The sequence below is a fragment of the Lontra canadensis genome, unplaced genomic scaffold (genome assembly GCF_010015895.1).
Source record: "Lontra canadensis isolate GAN:19392208 unplaced genomic scaffold, GSC_riverotter_1.0 scaffold84, whole genome shotgun sequence".
NCBI lineage: Eukaryota > Metazoa > Chordata > Mammalia > Carnivora > Mustelidae > Lontra > Lontra canadensis.
This window is the reverse complement of record NW_022631078.1, coordinates 4,862,841-4,877,243: the sequence shown is the minus strand read 5'-3', so window position 1 is coordinate 4,877,243 and position 14,403 is coordinate 4,862,841.

The window sequence follows — 14,403 nt, the reverse complement described above, 5'->3', positions numbered from 1 at the left end:
TAGCTGCGTGGCTCACGATAATGGTAACCTCAGGATAACCTCCAATGGGAGTTCTCGCACACTCACTTGGCAGGAGCCCAGAGAGGTCGATAACATTCTCCAAGCCACACAGCTGCAGCATGAGAACCAGGAGACCCCAGTACAAGAGCCCCGGAGCGGCCCAGGGCTGGGACTGGGGGCTGGAACCAGCTGCTCAGAGCCACGTGTGGAGAGAAAGAGGAGGCCCAGGGTGAGGGCTGCCCTCACTGACCCTGTCCCGGGGCCGGTCCCTCAGCCACCTGTTCTGTTAGCGGTCTGCCGGCTCTGCACCTGAGCGGCCATCTGTCTTTCCGGACCTCCCTGGGTTGGTTGTGCCAAATCAACACCTACAGGGTGGCCTAAGGGGTGACCTAAGACAAGGGAAATGCTGTCATCGTCTGCAGACCTGAGTCCTAGAGCAGGATGGGGGCGGGGCTGGCTCCTTCTGGAGACCCTGAGGGAGAAGCTGTCCCAGGCTTTCTCGGGGCTCCTGGTGGTTGTGGAACTCCCAGGGTCCCTGGTTTGTGGCTGCCCTCCTCTGCTCTCCTTGTTCTCACAGAATGTCCCCTGTGGGTCTCTTCTGTGTCTGTGCCTCAAATATCCCCCTCCTTCCTCTTAGAAGGACACCGGTCATTGGACGTAGGGTCTGGCCTAAGTCTAGGATGACCTCATTTTAATTATATCTGCAAAGACCCTCTGTCCAAATAAGGTCACAGTCTTGGGGGTGAGGACGCAGACATGTCTTTCGGGGACTCTCTTTAGTGCATAGAGCAGGGACAGGAGCCTGTATGGGGCTGACCCACAGCAGGGAGTAGTCATGAGGTCCCCGGGGGTGAGGGGTGCTGGGCTGGGGGGTGAGGCAGCTGGAGCCCAGCTTGATGTGGTGGGGGACCCCACAGAGTCCCGTAAACCTAAGCCGGGTCCCCCAAGGCTGCCAGGAAGGGGGGTCTCCAGGGGTGGGGGGGTGGGGGCAGGTTCTGCTCGGGGGAAGCCCACAGAGACCTAGAGGGGGTGAGGTGGAGAAGGCGGGGGTGGGGACCAGGAGGGGAAGGGCTCCGTCCATGGGTAGCACACACTTACACGGTCCCTCTAGGCTCAGAGAGGAGGTATGGCTCCTTGCTGCCAACTGCCCCCTGGTCCCGGTTCTATTTCTGCTCCTGGGACCAACCTGACCCCAACAAGGACACTGAAGATGGCCACCCACATCACGGGGTGAGGGGGCGTCCCTGTCCTCAGAGGCCAGGAGGGTCCCCACACCATATCCTCTGTCCAGAGTGTTCTCCTCTGATATTCACATGTACGGCTCCCTCTGACCCAGTGCTCGTGAAGCTGTCACAGCTCCTGGTCACCTCTATGACCTGTCCTGTCCCTGTCTCACCCCTCCCTAGTGCCTCTGCCCTAGTGGGTTCTCCTCCCTCCTGTCCTTCTGCTGTGTGGGTGGGTTCCTGTTTGTCCACTGCGGGCAGGGACCCTGGAGGTCTTACTGCATCCCATGTCCAGAACAGCGGTCAACACTGTTTTTTAAATGAAAGTACTTTCTAACATTTTTGAACCATCTAACAAATGAAATGGGTTGCTTGTGATAGTGAGACTCCCGTCTCTGGTGGTATCCAAGCTATAGTGAGATGAGCGCTTGGCAGAGTATGTTGGAAGGATGAGAGCAGGGGGTTAGGGGAAGCTGAGGGCAGCCCCAGACGCCCTCCAAGGGGCTCTGACCTTCCCGTGCTCCCCTCCTTGTCCGTGACCCCCTTCCTGGGCCATGCCGGGTAACACTCTCCCCCTGCCTGGGCCCCAGCCTCTCCACTGTCCTAGAAAACAAGAGGTGGCGGTATCTATTTGATAGAACTACCCAAATGGAACAAGCTGCAGAAGGAAAGACCAATATTTATTCATTATCATATTCAGAAATTAGGCTGGGGAGCCACAAATAGACATTTCCAACGAGAGCCCGTCTGGCCCTGCCTCCCCGGCTCATGCCGCAGATTCTTTGTTCTGGTCACGTCTTGCCGCCTCCTGCAACCGAGTTTGGCTCGAATGTTTGCCAGCCGCTCCGGGTATATCCCGAGGCGATTAATGGGAAGGTGGGGGGGGGGGGGTCCCACAGCGATCTGGGGCACACCCTCTTCCCCGGCAGCGCCCACCCCCGGCCCCAGTGCTGAACCTCCGTGTGGCTCAGGGGCTCCCTTCGGGAGCGGCTGGCGGGCGGGGAGGAGTGAGGGCAGGAGAAGTGAGGGAGCTGGCTCCGCACAGCTTGGCGCGCAGGCTTCTAGCTCTTTCTCCAGTGCTCAACAGGCCCTCGGCCCCGCGTCTGCCCTTCACGGCCGTCTTCTGCCCTCTCCTGATGGCAAAGCTCCCTGGAAGAGCAAAAACCCCTCCCCGTCTTTCTCGAATCCCTCCAAAGCCCTCCAAGCAGGCCCTTGACCCCACAGATCCCCTGACATGGCTCTGAATGAACTCAGTGGTGACCCCCACCCACTGCCAGACCCTGGCTCCCCGCCCACCAGCAGTACCCGACTCTGCGGATGGGGTCCCCTCTCCTCCTGGCTGCCGCCTCCGCACCTGGCTTCAGGACCCCACACACTCGCTCGCCCTTGCCGGGGCTTCCTTGTGCTTGACCTTGCACACAGTGCGGCGTCCTGGGACTCAGTCTTTCCACTGTGCCTCCCTTCATTAGCCACAGGCTCCCTTAGTGAGTCCGACGCACGGAGTTAAACACCGATGAGATGCTAATGACTCACACATTATCCTCCAGCCTGAGCCTCTCTCCTGACCTCCAGCCAGGTTTCCAGCTGCTTCCACGACGTTCCTTTGGGACGTGCACCACTTCGTCTCAAGCCCAACACGCACACGGCTGAGCTCCCGGTCTCCCAGCCTTGCTGGCTTTCAGTGGCTCAGGCCACGTACCTTGCGCTCACCCATGGAGCCTGTCTCACACCCCACACGCGGTGTGCAGGAAATCGTGTTGTCTGCCTTCGAAGCACACCCAGCTCCCCGCCGTGCCCCGTGCTTCCAACGTGGTCCAAGCCACCTTTATCCTCTATCCTTGTGCCCTGCCGTCTGTCCTCAGCGCAGGGCTCAAAACAGGAAGCCAGTAGCACCTGGCAGGCTCAGCCGGTCGAGTGTGCGACTCTTGATCTGGGGTGATGAGTTCAAGCCCCACACTGGGTGTAGAGTTTGCTTAAGATGAATGAATGAATGAATGAAACAATGAATGAATGAATGAAATCTTTAAAATAACCCTAACAAACAGGAAGCCAGAATTTGTCACTCCTCAGCTCAAAACCTTGCAAAATCTCCCAGTTTTCCCCTAAAATGCAAATCAAAATCCTTGCAAGTCCTGCAACTCCCTGTGTCATTTTCCTGGCCCTCCTCCTGCACCCCTCACCCTCTCCCCTGCTCCCGGTCACCATGCCATGGGGAAGCCCAAGCAGCCACGCGGGGATGACCACGTGCAGACAGCGTGCGGCCAGCCTCATGCGTACCACCCAGCCTTGCCAGGGCCCCCAGAAAATGCACACTCTGAGTCCAGAGAATTGTCACAGTAAATGGCTGTTGGCAATTTAAGATACTACATTCTGGGGTGGGGATTGCTACACAACAATGGGTAACCTAACAACAATGGATAACACAACAATAGAAAACCTAACAATAGTCCCACGAAGGACCTGGTTTAAAGTGTACTTTATGAGGGGCGCCTGGGTGGCTCATTCGGTTAAGCATCTGTCTTCAGCTCAGGTCATGATCCCAGGGTCCTGGGATGGAGCCCCCATCCAGCTCCCTGCTCAGTGGGGAGTCTGCTTCTCCCTCTCCCTCTGCCCCTCCCCCTGTTCATGCTCTCTCGCTCTTTCTCTCTCAAATAAATAAATAAAATCTTAGAAAAAAAATAAGACGTGCTTTAATGACATGAACACATACATGCATATATTATGCATAAATGCCAGAATGTGTTAACATATGTGCAATTTGTTTTATTGGCAGTCTTTTTGTTCTGTTTTCCTATTTTGCTTGGCTCCCTTTCCTCTCTCCCACACATCACACCCTATGTCCTCAAACCGTGTCTACTTATCCTTCGGAATACTCGTGCAACCACTAATTAATGTGTACGCACACATGTCCACAGCTTTTGCTGGGGGAGGTCATTGTGTTGCAAAAACGGGATCGATATTATTCTCTCTTGTCTGTGTTTTGCTCTTCTTATTTGGCAATTCTTTGTGAAAATCCCTCCAAATCCTTTATAGAACTCCAAGTCGTTCTTGTAAATTGTTGCATAAAACCCCATGGCGTGGCGACTCCATTTTTGCCAGCCATTCCCGGGGCTGTGCCAGAGCCGGCACGTCCTGGCTCGTGGGAGACTATTGTTAATTTCTCAGGAAAATTTTGTGACCCAGTTATTAAGTGCAGTCAGCAAAGAGATTAAACTACATTAAATATGTACTTTATTAAATACATTCTATTAAGAAACAAAGGCAGTCATAAATACTTAAAACGATCGCTTCCTCATGATTTCACCGTGACTGATGGTCAAGGTTATGAACATCTATTGTCACGCAATGTAACGGCAAGCTTTGGTGTGTCTCTTCCCATCCGACCCATCACGCGGGTAGTTCATAGGTGGCCGTGGTGAGAAGGTACACACCACGGAAATGGCCACACATTACAAATCAGGGCTTGATTTACTGTCTTGGTGGTTGTCTAGTACTCAAGAAACGCTAACATTGATAATGTAAACCAACGTCAAAGGGTGTCATGTTTGTAGCTATTGCATTGGGAATAGCACCAAAAAAATGACCAAAATGAACATTCTCCAAGGACTTGAAAACGTATTTAACTGGACAAAAAGGGCATTCATGCCATGGACAGAGGAGTGAAGTCCCAGCATGTCTTGGTTTCATCTTCTTCTTCCTCTTGCACGAAAACGGAGCTATCCGTGAACGTTCACGCTGGACACACGCTTGCTCATTGATTACAACCCTGCGTGGGCTACAGGTCTAAGAGTTTGGCAAAAATCAATGGAAGCTCTCTGTAAGGATTATTGGACTGTACGAAATTTATAACCAAGTGTATTGTGTATTTTATGATCACTCGTAAACTCTGTGCCACATGTCCTTTATGTTAGTAAATTTTATGATAAATAAAAAATGCATGCTTCCCCCCACCGCGAGATTAGATTGCTATCACTTAGCAGCATGTCACTGAGTCTGTCCCTTGTTGGCAAGCGTCATTTTGTTCCCTTTCCCACGTGGAATTCCATTCCATCCATCCTGGGTTGAATGGGGTACAGTATTTTAACTTTAATAGAGATTTTCAGATTGCTTCCAACAGAGGTGACGGTGGCTCCATTTCTGACAGCAGTGCACGAGAGCACCCTCTTCTCACGTGGCTGCTAATGAGAAGTTTATAGATTTGTTTTTTTTGCCGGTCTGAGTGTACGACAGCAATTCTTTATTTCACTTTGCTCCCCTGCCCCATGTCTGTGTGTCGGAAGGTCTTTTCGTATGTCTGTTGCCATGTGGATTTAGTTCTGTGAGTTGCCTCTCGGTGTCCCTTTTGCTTTTTATAGAAATTGGGTTGTTCATTCCCTCTCTGTCGATTTGTGCGTGCTCTCTATAAAATAAATATAAGCCTCGTATGTGCTCTCTGTGTTTACATCTCTTGTTCGCATTTTAACTTTGTGTTACCTTTTGCCAAACACAAACTAATTTTTTTGTTTGTTTGTTTATCACTTCTTTAGCTACTGGGTGTCTGGTCTTGATTAGGATTTTTCCTACATTGAGAATGTTCCCATAATCTTTCGGAATTTCTTGCTGAATTTTTCTTGTTTTATTGAAGTCTCTAATAGGCCGTTGGTTTTCAGATATGGTGAAAATAGAGCTCCACTTTTCTTTTCTCCTGGATGGGTAGCCAGTCAGTATCACTTGTAAATACTTGTGACTTAGTCAAACAATGATAATAATTATATATTCCTTAATAATTCTTCACTGTATTGAAACACCACTTTTGTTATATCAAATACCATATATGCTCCCTTATATTTCTGTATTCTAAGTTGTTTGTCTAGTCTCAAGCCAGTCACATATTTTTTTTTAAGATTTTATTTATTTATTTGACAGAGAAAGATCACAAGTAGGCAGAGAGGCAGGCAGAGGGAGAGGGGGAAGCAGGCTCCTTGCTGAGCAGAGAACCCAATGTGGGTCATGGTCCCAGGACCCTGAGGTCACGACCTGAGCCAAAGGCAGACACTTAACCAACTGAGCCACCCACATGCCCCAAGTATTGTTTTGATCATAGTGTCTTTATAGTATGTTTGCATCTGGAGGACTTTGGGAAGACAGTGTATGACAGTGGGGTGAGATCATTAAGAATGCTTCTTCATTTCTCTGTTCCCTCCCAGGGCATTCCCATCTGGGAGGCTCTGGGGGAAAGCCCTGGAGACAAGATGGAAGAGCTTGAGTCACATCGTGGAGCAGAGTTTCCCTGCGGCACGGTCGGAGTGCATCATCTTTGCACAAAGGATGGAGAATCCTTTATTTTGACCTCCGAGTATCCTTATGCTGTCCCGGCTTAAACAGGTGTTGAGGTATCAAAAGGCTTTTAAAAGATCTGACATTAGCTTAGCAGCTGGTGGCGGGTGCCAAGGAAACGCTGTGGGGGGCCAGGTTGTGGATGGTGACATATTCACCAGGTCATTCTGTGTGAACCTGTAGCCTACTGGACTTGCAACAGGAAAACAAGAGGGGAGAGAGCAGGAGAGTAGAAGTGTGTCTTGGCTGTTGATGACACTCAATGAGATTTTGCAAGAAAGCCATGAGCTCAGGAAAGAAATGGCTGTTCGTGGGCAGAAATAAAGAGAATAGAGAAATTTCAGAAATCTGGGGCTTGGCAAAATTGGAAAGGTACAAATATCTTGATAAGGGATTTAGGGAGAATTTGAACAACAATGCCTCGAAAAACTGCAGGGCAAAAAGCAGACGAGAAAGGTCCAGATAGACTCCAGGTGGCTGCTGTTATACTGTGAGTGAAACATGGGGCCAAAATGACAAGTAAGCAAAGTGGAGACCCATACCCATCCCAGATAGACCTTTTGCACTGAGGGATGGAACATGGAACTCACCGGAAACACATATATCAATATCTACTACATTTTTAAGGAAACTGTATTGGAGAGGAACCCAAAGCCAGGACTCAAACACTTGACTGTTGACTCTTCACTGGGTCCCCAGTCTTCCATGGGCAGACAGCAGCTGAGATCCCACAGCCCCCAAAGGGGACACTCCCACATGTCCGTTTCATGTGTGGCCAAGGAACCTGATGGCAGGACATTGTCAAGGGCCACCGAGAATGACCAACAATGTACTTTCTCAAGAGAAGTCTAATCCAGAAATCTTGTCCCCCTCCCCAGGGTAGGGGCCTTGGGCCCAGGTAGGTCTGCCCCCCAGGGTGTGGCGATCGCACAGAGCAGAGACGGCCACCCGTGTCCATTGTCTCCATGTGGAAGTGTTCATTGCATTTGTCATGACCCTGCTCTGTCATTGAATATGGGGTCAGTATCGGAGGCAGGGAATTCTTTCAGTTTGTAGGTGTCCGGAGCGAGAGCTGTGGGCACAGAGCCTCTGGAGACCCCCGTGCAGGTCATTTGTCCAAGAGCCAAGGTTTCAAGCTGGATGTAGTGATCATGGCAGTTGGGTTGTCTCTGTCTGGAGAAGGTGTGAGTGTGTGCTCCATGGGGGACAAAACGTGGCTTGTCTTCTTGGAGGACGACTCTTCCTAGCTCCCCAGCAGTTAGGTGGGGCTGTGTGACCGGGTCCAACCGGTGAAATGTGAGTGGAAAGGACACTTATTACCACCAGCCCAAAGTGTTGAAAAGTGACCCTCTCGCTCTGTCTTTCCTTTCCTTGGAGGCCTTGGAGTGAGACAGTGGTGAATAAATCAGAGGGGCCCCAGGCCCCAGAGCGGCGTATAATAGAGCATTCTCAGCAACATCAGATTTTGTTTGAATTATATATATGTATATACATATATATTATAAACTTTCATATTATGAATTTTTATAAACATACATATACACACATACATGTATATGTATATGTGTACATATCTTGCTTACTACTGGGTTTAATTTAAATTAGATTATTTTGGATTTTCCCCCCGATACAATCATATCATCTTGAAAGTTACATTTTAATTTCTTCTGTTTCCATCCTTACACCTTCGATTCCTTGTCTCTGCTTCGCGGTGCTGCTGGGAGCTCTGCACCATCGGACAGAAGCGGTGAGAACAGGGGTCAGGGGCTCATTCCTGACCTGAAAGGAAAGCTTTCAAGATTTCAGGGATCAAGCTCCATCTGGTGTTTTCTGTACATTTCACAGGGATCCGCTATCTGGATTGAAAATGTCCCCTTGTGCTCCAGCATTTGTAAGCTTGAACAGGTGTTGGCATTTATTTATTTATTTTTCCTGTGCCGATTGGAAAGATCATAGGTGTTTCTCTTAAGATGCTGATGCTGTAGATAGATCCTAGTTCTTGTTTCTTGAGGTTCGAGCAACCCCATGTTTCTGGGATACACCCGAAGAGGGCTGCCGGAGTCCGCTGTTGATTGGGATTCTGGCATCTGTGTGGTGACCGGGGCTCGCTCCGCCGGGTTTTGGTGTCAGCGTTCTTCTGGCCTCAGAAAAACGAGTTGAGGCTGTTCGATGCTCTTGTACGTTTATCTTATTTTTCCCTCCTGTTCTCCAGGAGGAGAGCTTGTGCAACATGGGCTTGATTTCTTCGTTTGGTTGAATTTTGGTTGAATTTGTGGGGCCTGGAGCTTCCTTAGTGGGAATAATTTGCTGATGGATTCAATTTATTTAACAATTAGAGGGCTCTTCAGATTCTCATTCTCTAGTTTCTGGAACTTGTAATGTTTTAAAGAAAATTATCCATTTCTTTTCGACGATCAGGTGTTTTGGATAGGATTTTTCCTCTCTTATCCTTTTTGTATTTTTTGGGGGGTAGTGGTGACTTCTTTTGAATTCCTGGTCTGGGGAACTGATGGCAACTCTCCTTTGTCTCAAGCCTGCCCATGGCACTCCATGGCCCATTTGGGCAAGTCCAAGACATTTGGCTGGGCAGCCAAGGCCCTGAGAGATCCGAAGCCAAACTCTGTCCCTTCTCCTCTGTGGTCACCCTGCCCACAGCACAAGGGACAACTTGGAGAGAGACGGCAGCTTTCCAGGAGGACCGTCTTTATTCAGGAAGCTTGTTCTGTCCCCTCTCTCCAGCGCCAAGCAGGGGAGGGACATGAGTGTGTACATATGTGAGCCTGTGAGTGTGTGTTTGTGTGTGTGTGCACAAATGGCTACATCCTGGCCTGGTCTTCCTTGCCTGGGAATAGGGGCATGGGGAGACCCCACATGGTTCTCCCAAGGAAGCCTCCATGTGACCCAAGGACAAGTCTGCAGAACTTGCCTATGGCAGCAAGAATGGTGACACCAAACCAGCTCCTTCCCCCTGCCTTTCCTGGCCTTTTCCTCTGCTCCATGCTGGCTGCCCCGGGGATGGGAAGGGTGCACTGAGTCCTCCTCTGCCCCCTGGGCCCTGGGATGGGACTCCAGTCTGGAGGGGTGGTGTGGGAGGCAGAACGCAGAATGGTGTTTGACACTGGAGTTTTGAATGGAACTGGATGCGGCCCCAGCCCTTTTGGGGCAACACTGCTGTGGCCGAATTGTTCAAGGGGCTGAGACTTGGGAGGAAAGAGGGTCCAACGTGGCCCCTGTGGGTGGCAGGTAGGGGAGGCACAAAACCCTGATTTGCCCAACAAGTGTGTCTGTCCCTCCTGGAGAGCAGAGGTCTGGTCCTCCTCTGAGAACCTACAGGATGGGGCTCAGTCATTTAGGACCACTGTCTGAGCCAGGGATGGGAATCCACCCGTCCGGGAAGAGCGGCCCCTGCTTCACCAGCCCGGCACAGTGTTTAAGGAGATGACAATGTGCAGCAACTGTCCCCAGCCCGCCCGCCTGCCCGCTCACAGCTCTTGCCATCTCCCCAGTGGACCACACGACTCTGTCCCCTTTCCCACCTGCTCTTGTCCCTGGGGAGGTGGTCCCTGTCTGGTCTCTCCATCTGCCCTTGGGACTGAAGTCAGGCTGGACCCCTAGTGCCACACTGGACAAGACCTCAGCCGAGACCTTGGACCCTCCTCTCCCAGCCTCCGTGGCCAAAAGTGACACATCGTGAGGGCAGGATCCGGCCAGTGTGTTTGGAAACGTGAAAGCAAGTTTTAACACTGGGAAGAGTTGACATGACACTCCTTTATTAAAACCTAAGGGCATCTTTATAAAAACTACTGTATATAAAGACAAAAGCAGCGTAGCGCAGTGTAAAATACATTATTATTATTGTTATTACATTATTATTATCAGGAATATTGTTGGTTTTTGGTTTTCCCGGTTATCAGCTCTCAGGGAGACCCTGTGCCTACTCACGGGAAGTCGGGGTGCGCAGGAGAGAGGGACCGCCCTATCCCACCCTCACCTGTGTGCCCTAGTGTGGCGGACCCTGGGGTGGACACACCAGCCGGGGGGGTGGCGGTCCTGCCTTGTTGGGGCGACTGAGCCCTTCCCCTTCGGCACCCCACTTAGTTATTGCACCTGACCCAGACTGACGGCTTGCCGATCTGCATCCCACCAGCTTGAACATACAGAAGGGGGAGAAACAGAAAGAACGCACACGAGAGCCCAGGCGGGGCTCCAAGAAGACATTTGCTCAGGTCACCAGTTTGGTCCCACTGGACGCCCATGGTGGCGGTGCCATCCGCGACTTGCAACCATGTGCCCCAGGGATCCACGTCCCCCGCCCCACCCCCCGGCCTGTTTATCAACTTCCATCGGCTCCTGCACATTTTGGAGGGCAGTGTAGGGCAATCCACGGGACCTCACTGCACCAGCCCGGGGGTTGCTGTTCCAATGTGGTCCGTAGAGACACTGTTCCTGGGGACCCAGGACCATTTTGGTGACAGCATTGTGAATGGTACCGCTGGGGGTGGGCCCTGCCGCAGTCCTGAATGTCACTCTGTCAAGGGCAAACGCATCAGGGTTTTGATGTAAAGATGTAAAGGAGGGACAGTGTGACTAAGGGTCAGAGCAGCTCACTCACCAAGCATCTCTCGAGCACCAACTATCTGGCAGGGTCTGGTACTGAGCACTTGAGGGGTAAGGACAATGCCACCCCCGGGTCACTCTCACAGAGGGGCAAGCTGTTTGCTTTGTGGATCTGGGCGTTCCTAAATGTTGGGGACAACTAATCACTTCTCGGGGGATCCCAGCCTCTCCCACGGACATGCGCATGTTCCCCGACATCTCCATGTTCGGCAGGAATTGCTCCCAGGTGCGCGCTGGGTTCAGAGATGGACAAATATTTGTTGAACAGATGAAGGAATGCATGCATGAGCAAATGGATTTTCTAGAATCTTCTATCTCTCGCGCCTGACTGCTCAACTTCAACATCTATTTTTCAGGCCACGGACCCCAAGGTTGTGTCCGTCCCCTTGACTGCCATGTGCGGCTGGGTGTGTTGCAAGGCAGGCTGGGAGCCTCGTGGGGCATCGGTTGCACAGCAGGTGTGTGGTTTCCGTGTGCTGCAGGGTAAATGGCATTGCCCCAGCCTGGGCTGGTGATGGGCTCTGGGGCTGTAGGTGGCAGTGAGCACGGTGTCACCGCTCCCCGGGGGGGCTGGCTGCCCACCCCCGACCTTGCAGTTGGTTTATGGGGAGCACCTAGACCCCATCTGATACTCACCAGGTAAGCGGTAAGGTCAAGAACTCCTGAAAGTCCCTTCTATGACTCCAACCTCAAGTTCCCATAGCAGACGACGGGGGCGGGGAGGCATAGCGGCTCCCTGTGATGACAAGGCTGCCCCTTACCACGGACAAGAAGTGCCCCCAATGACATCACTTGGGGCTATCACGTGGATTTGGGTTGTTGAGGGATCTAGGAGACTCTAGTAGACACAGTGGATGGGGGGGTCAGCTGAGCCGGCGGACAGGGCCTGGGCTGGAGGAAAGGCAGAGGGTCAGGACACCGACCTGGTGCAGACGAGGGTCTGGGGGTCCGCGCGGGAGATGATGCCAGGCATAGCCACTCCTACAGTCTCGCTGAGACTGAAATGACCTAGAGAGAGCTTTGGATTTGATGGTGAGCCTGGAAGTGTCTCTTGGCAGAAGGCTGTTATCCCACATTCCTCACCGTGTTGTCCCTGATCCCATCCCCCACCCCCTTCCCAGTCCTTTCCAGCCCTGGGGCCACATTTCCCTGAATGCTATTTTGCAGGATGAAGGGAAGGACCACCCACCCTTGCTAGCCCTGGCCCATTTTTCTTAGGTATCAGAGACCACAAGAGGGCCTGGATGCCCCCGCGTGTGTGCACGTGTGTAGGTGTGTGTGTGTGGGCACATGTGTGTTCCTGTGTGTGTGTTTTCGACTAAGGCTGTTTCCTACCGGTCCCGGTCAGTGTCAGACGTGCCCCTGGCGGCTGGCAGCTCCGGGCCCGTCAGCAGGGGTGGGCCGCTCCCTGACTGAGGCTCAGGGTGACTTCGGAGGTTAAGGTGAGGGCCGAGGGCCTGGGTATTGGTTCTGAATCGGTTCCAAAACACACAGATCACACCATACACAAGCGAGAGGAAAAGCAGACGCCATGTGTCCATGACACACCGTTCCCAGCGGGAAGAGGCCTTGCAAGCAGGAGTCACGACACAGACCGGCGTCGGGCACAGATTCCCCGGGAAGGTACGTTGTCTTCTTCTTTCTCTGCTTTTTATTTCTCTTTTTGTACTAGGATTATTGTTACGGTTACAAATGACGTGGGGATAGCCAGAAGCTCACAGTAGAAAGTAAACAGAGGCAGCTTGAAAGACTGGGTTTGGAAGTCACTAAAAACACTAACTCTGAAAATCTCTACTTGAACTTATCACTACCCCGTGTCTTATTCTCGGGGACACTACCGATTGGCACGGTGGCCTGCCACAGTAGGGAGAGGGGCGGGCGGGTTTTTGCTGGGAAGAAACGGGCTCCTGTGGGGTTTTGAGGAGCCCTGGGCATTGTGGGGGGACAGCCCTGCTCACACGTGCCTTCCCCGCAGCCGTGCCCTCCACTTGGGGCGCTCAGGCCCTGCGCCCCATCTCACCCCTCAGCCACTCAGAGGTAGGGACTGTTGTTTCCTCCCTCCCACGCCCCCGCCTGTGATGTGTGCTGAGCTACACGTGGGAGGCCTCCATTCCAACAGAATGTTCCATCCCAAGCCCTACAGGGTTACCGATCACTCCCGAAAAGACTGCGGGAGGGGGCCAGAAGCCAGCTATAATTCTCGGGGCTGCGGACCAGGTGGGTCCTAGCCCTGGCTAGCCTGGGTGAGAGCAGCCTCTGGCTCAGGCCCCCCGGCCAGGGAGGCAGCCAGCTCTTTCCCGCCCAAGGAAGGAACTCTGTAAGCAGCTGCGTGAGCGTCGCCCAGGACCACAGGAGGCCAGAGATGTCAGCCCCCCAAGACCTGGTCTGACTCCTTCCTCTTACTGAGGGGGAAACTGAGGGCGGAGAAGGCACAGGCCTGGCCCAAGGTCACACTGCTCTGAGTGCAGAGCTGACGTCAGAATCTGGGTCTTGTAACCCCCCGAACCTTGGGTTCCCCCGATTCCCGAGGCTCTGCACATCTGATGCAGGGGAGGGTTGATCCCCCTGGGCCGGAGGGAGCTGAGCCCCTCTCCAGGGCTGCCCATAGCATCCAGGAAAAGGAAGATGTGCCCATCCCTACTCAACACCCCAAATGAAGTTTCCCTCTGCCACTGCCAAGCCATACACTTGGGCACCCCTGTCTGGGGAGATGTGGGGAAACCATGGGTTTGCTCTGCCCCAGCCTGCCTGGTGAGTTTCGGCAGGTCACGGACCTACCTGAGTCTCAGATTCCTAGTCCACGAAACGGGGAGAGTCCTTTCCTTATGGAGCTGGAAAATGCCTTATCAAAGGATGGGGTGTTGTGTCTATACGCCTTGCGGAGAGCCTGGACTCCCTCCCCCTCAACCCCTCTGCCCTCCTGCCGGTTCCAGCCATCCTGGATTTCTTTGGGTCTTTGAAAGCATCAAGCATGCTGCTGCCCGAGGGCCTTCGTGCTGGGATGCTCTCCCCCCACCCCCCAACCCCGTCTTTAATGCCCGTGGTTGGCTCTCGCTTATCATTCAGACCCGGGCTTCACTGTCACCTGCTCAGAAAGGCATTCCCAGACAGCCAGCCTCGACGAGCCCCTCACGAACAGACAGTTCTGACTCCGTTGTCCGCCCAGCGCGCAGCGCCCTTATTCACGCACGATTCACTTTTCGCCGGCCCTCGCTCCCCAGCTCGCCGACCAGCACCACGAGCACCA